We start from the raw sequence: 5,346 nt of genomic DNA, 5'->3' as shown, positions 1-5,346 counted from the left end.
ATGAGGTATATTGGTCTGTAGGATTAAAAAAATTTTTTTTTTGCTTGGTTTTGGTACCACGGTAAGACTGGCCTCATAGAGTGAGTTTGGAAGTATTCACTCCTCTTCAATTTTTAAAAGAGTTTGAACAGAATTGATATTATTTTTTCTTTATATATTTGGTAGAATTTGGCAGTAAAGCCATCAGGTCCTGGACTTTTCTTTGATAGGAGACATTTTATCAGGGCTTTGATCTCATTACTTGTTACTGGTTTGTTGAAGCTTTCTACTTCTCGTTCAATCTTGGAAGATTGTATGTATCCAATAATTTATCCATATCTTCTAGTTTTTCAGTTTGTTGGTGCCTAGTTGTTCAAATTGTTTGTAATAATTCTTTGTATTTCTGCTGTCTCGGTTGTTATGTCTCTTTTTTCATTTCTTTTTTTTTGAATTGGAGTCTCACTCCTTTGCCTAGACTGGAGCAGTGGCATGCATGCTCACAGCCACCTCAGTGTCAACCTGCTGGGCTCTGGCGATCCTCCACCTCAGCCTTCTGAGTAGCTGAAACTACTCCTCCTCTTCCTTCTCTTCCTTCTTTTTCTTTTACCACGCCCAGCTATTTTTATTTTATTGTAGAGATGAGGTCTCCCCAAGTTGCCTGGGCTGGTCTGAAACCTGCAGGCTCAGGCAATCCACTTGCCTCTGCCTCCCAAAGTGCTGGGATTACATGCTGAGCCACCAAGCCCGGCCTCATTTCTGATTTGATTTATTTGAAACTTCTCTCTTTTTTTCTTAGTCTAGCTAATGGTTTGCCATTTCCTTTTTTTTTTAAACAACTTTTTGTTTTGATTATATATATTTTAGTCTCAATTTTGTTTCTGCTCTGACTTTTATTAATTCTTTCTATTAATTTTGAGTTTGATTTATTCTTACTTTTCTAGTTTCTTGAGATATATTGTTAGGCTGCTTACTTGAAGTCCTTTTAACTTTTGGATATAGGTGCTTATTGCTATAAAAAACTGTGCTGGGGCAACCCTTTCTGTCCTCAGTAAATCCTGCTTTAAAAAAAACTGTGCTAGAACCAACTTATTCATCATCATCATCTTCATCTTCCTCCTCTTCCTTCTCTTCCTTCTTTTTCTTTTTCCTTTCAGCCTTGATGACTCCCTTTTTTTACCACATTAGGCTTGCCTTTAGCTTGATAAGCAGCAATATCCTTTTCATATTTCTCCTTCGGCTTCATGGCCTTCTTCTCATAAGACTGTTTGTCATCTGCAGCGGTATTATTCCACATCTCTCCTAGCTTCTTCACAACATCATCAATAGATAGGTCAGGATGTTTTCCTTTGATTTTGGAGCAATACTCAGAACAGGACAAGCAAAAAGCCAAGAGAGACCTCTTGGGTGCATTGGGATCCTTGAAATTCTTTTTTGTTTCCCCTTTAGGAAGGATATAGGTTTTCAGTTTTCTTGCGTAATAGGCCTTATCCTGTTTTGCCACGTCTTCAAATTTTTCCTTTCTTTAGCAGACATGGTCTTCCATCTCTCTAATTACTTCTTAGAAAACTCTGAGAAGTTGATGAAATCATCCAGGTTCTTCTTCTTGTGCTCCTATCAGCAAGTTTGCACAAAGAATGTGATGACATTTTTCCTCTCGGTTTCTTGGGATCTCCTTTACCCATGCTCGGTTACTTTTTCTCTGCATGGCAGAGTCACCCAGTACTGGTTCAGTTACTTGCCCCACCCAGAGCTGTCTCTACGGAGTTCAATTACTGCAGTGGCTGTGAGAGTGAGAGCCAGATGCAACCTCCCATAAATATTTATAATTGTTATATTCTCTTGATCAATTGATTCTTTTATCATTCTCTCATGACCTTATTGATGTCTTTCTACAGTTTTTGATATGTAGTCTATTTAACTTGAAATAAGTATAGTTACTTCTGCCCTTTTCTGATTTTCAGAAGCATGGAACATTTTTTTCACTCCTTCCATTTCAGTCTATGTGTGTCTTTATAGATGAAGTGGGTTTCCTGCAGGCAGCATACAGTTGGGTCTTGCTTCTTTAACCATTTAGCTACTCTGTGCCTTTTAAAGGGAGAATTGAGCTCATTTATATGCAATGTAATTGTTGATAAATAAGAACCGCTGCCATTTATTACTTGTTTTCTAGTTGTTTTGTAATTCCTGTTTTATTGTTGTCTTCTTTTTCATTTAAGTGATTTTCTTTGGTACTATGTTTTAATTTGTTACTGTGTATTTTTAGTGCAGCTGTATAGATCTTTGCATTGTGGTTACCATGAGGTACATAGGAAACATTATAGATGTAACAATTTATTTTTAAAATACCACAACTTATATTCGATCATAATGAAAAAATAATCACAAATACAAAATTTAAGATGCTGCTGCACTTAAACTCTTTCCCTGTCAACATTTTGGCTTTAAGTTGTCTCAATGTACATATTTTTATATTGTCTTTCTCTTATCAGGTTTCCGTAGTTATTCTTGAATTTGGAAGATTTATCTTTTGGGCGTTGCACTAGAGTTATAAATGGATTACACATCATGATTACAGTATTGAGATATTCCAAATTTGTCTGTATGCTTATTTTTACCAGTGAGTTTTATACCTTCAAATGTTTTCTTTTTTATGGTAGTGTTTTGTTTGTTTGTTTGTTTGTTGTTTTTTCTTTCAGGTGGGAGAACTCTTTTTATCATTTCTTGAGTGACAGGTTTGGTGGTAGTAAATTCTTTCAGCTTTTGTTTGGGAAAGGTTTTATCACTCCTTCACATTTGAAGATGGCTTTTCTGGATAAAGTAGTATTGGATGGCAGTATTTTTTTTCCAGCAGTATGAAAATGAGGTTATGCTCCCTCTTGGCCTGTATGGTTTCCATTAAAATATATATAGTCAACTAACTAAAGGTCCTTTATATGATATTTGCTTTTTTTCTCTTGCTGTTTTTAGGGTCCTCTCTTTGTTCTTGACCCTTGGGTGTCTGTTTATTATATGCCTGGAGTAGTCTTATCAGGGTAAAATCTGTTTGATGTTCTCTGACCTTCCTAAACCTGAATATTTAACTCTTTATCAAGTTTTGGCAAGTTTTTTTATTATTTATTTGAGTAAACTTTCTGCTCCTTGCTCTTGCACAAATTCTTCTTGAACATTAGATTTGGTCTTTTAAGAGACTTTTTTTGTATCTCATTGGTAATCTTCATTCCTTTTCATTTTCTTTACTTTTTTCTCTTCTACTTGTGTATTTTCAAAGAGTTTCACTGATTTTTTTTACTCTGCTTGATCATTCTGCTGTTGAAATCCTCTAATAAACTTTTTAGTTCAGCAAATGTATTTCTCATTTCTTTTATTTATTTATTTAAATCTCTTTGTTAAGTTTCTCTGATAAATTTCTGGGTTGTTTTTCTGTGTTATCTTGAATATCACTGAGTTTCCTTAAATATGCCCTTTTGAGCTGGGCATGGTGGCTCACACCTGTAATCCCAACACTTTGAGAGGTGTAGGCAACTATTACGTGAGCCCAGGTGCTTGAGAACAGCCTGGGCAACTTGACAAGACCTCATCTCTATAATAAATCAAAAAATTAGCCTGGCATGGTGGTGCATGCCTGTAGTTCCAGCTACTTGGAAGGCTGGAGTGGAAGGATCGCCTGAGCCCAGCATGTCAAGACTGCAGTACCATAACTGTGCCACTGCACTCCAGCATGGATGACAGAGTTAGACTCTGGCAAATAAAATGTTCTTTTTTATTCTTGGTCATAGAATTCACATAGTGCTGTCTTGTTAGGACCAGTCACTAGTTTGTTAGTTTGTCCATTTGGAGAGGTCATGGTTCCTTGTTTGTTGTTTCTTGTGGGTGAACTTCTGTTTATTTGCATTGAATAATTAGTTATTTGTTCCTGTCTTCTATGTCTTTTTTTAAAAAATTAGTATGTTTGCTTAGAGATACTTGTTAATTTACCTCTGGATTTCCTTTATTTTCTGCCAGTTTTTCATTGTCTCCTTTTCTGGTTCTAGATGGTACCTTAAGCCCAAGTTTACCTTGGTTCTGGTAAGCAATCAGAGTGCTACCTGTCTTGAATGGAGAGGGTTCCAAAGAAGTTATCCAAGTAATGTGGGGAAACTGACTTAAGGTTTCATGCCAAGGGACCTGTGGAACAAATCTCCTATAGTGTGGTCCCGCTGATCTTGCATCTTCTTTGGCCCAGTTACAGATCAGAGTTCCAGGGCTGAGGATGGTAGTCTCACCTCTTCTTTTTTGTCTCTGACTTCCTCAGAAATGCTTCTCCATTTAGACATTCCTGATGCTTCCCATGGGTTGAGGCAGGGACAATTCTCCTTCAGGAAACCCAAGATTGTGGGAGCTGTTTGTCTACCCTCATCTCATTTTTTCCAGTGCAGAAACCATGAGTCAGGAGTAAATTTTCTGCATGCTTGTTTCAGTCCATACTGGCAGGAGAAGCATCATAGATTTAAAAGTCCAATTCTTTTACCATCTGCTCATAGTTTTTCATTTCTTTGTAGGCTAGAGAGAGTAAAGCCTGTTTACTTCTTTGGCACCATTTTGAAATCAGAGTCACTTCTTAGCTACTTCTTAGCAGGAATTATTACTGGATTTGGGAAAAGGTGAGTACGAAAATATTTTTTTCATGAACCCCATTCAACTAATCTTCCTGTGACTCCCTAGTAAGGTGTTTTCTGTTTCTTGTTCTCTCACAATCAGTATTTTACAACTTCTAAATCTTCTTTTATCTCTGTACTCATCATTTTACTCCCCACTCTTAGGGGTGACTTACCTCTACTTCATTAAGAATATGGCAAAAACTGGAGGAATATTATCTCAATGTAAAGCTATCAACCCTCAAAACAATCTGTATACTTTCCTCCCTTCCCCCCTTTCCTCCTTCCCTTCTATTGCATGTGCATGTGCTCCTCTTTGTCTTGCAGGTTGTTTCCAACAAGTGGAGCTTGAGACAGGGGTTTGGGGACATGTGATTTATTGAGGGGTTCTCTTAGCCAACAGCAGTGTGAGAGAAATAGGATAAGGCAGGGCAAGGGACTAAGCAAGGATGTGATCTCAGCTGGAGTCTAACCTCAATCTGATCTCACAGGGAGTGCTGGATCATGAATTGCACCATGGATTCAGTCCTACTTTGTGGCAAAGATATTGGTTTTTTGTGCCCTTTTCTCAGTCAGTCACTGGCTGCAAGTTGCTCCCGGGAAAAGGAAAGCATAGCCTCCTGTCAGGCAGCTGCTATTTGGCTAAAAGAACTCTCCAAGGAAAGGGGCCAGCCATAGCCTATTAGCAACCAATACCCAAAAGTAGCTTGGAGATGGGCATGCCTTTTTGGGT

The 5,346-nt window shown here is 37.7% G+C and overlaps 1 pseudogene; it reads right to left on the bottom strand.

Annotated features, from left to right (window-relative positions):
• Positions 1 to 1,065: 1,065 nt before the first annotated feature.
• Positions 1,066 to 1,661, bottom strand: LOC103257475 (annotated as a pseudogene).
• Between the last annotated feature and the right edge of the window lie 3,685 nt (positions 1,662 to 5,346).

This window comes from Carlito syrichta, unplaced genomic scaffold, assembly GCF_000164805.1.
Source record: "Carlito syrichta isolate Samal-C Ts95f unplaced genomic scaffold, Tarsius_syrichta-2.0.1 Scaffold80634, whole genome shotgun sequence".
NCBI classification, from domain to species: Eukaryota; Metazoa; Chordata; class Mammalia; order Primates; family Tarsiidae; genus Carlito; species Carlito syrichta.
This window is presented reverse-complemented; position numbering and strand designations above follow the sequence as displayed.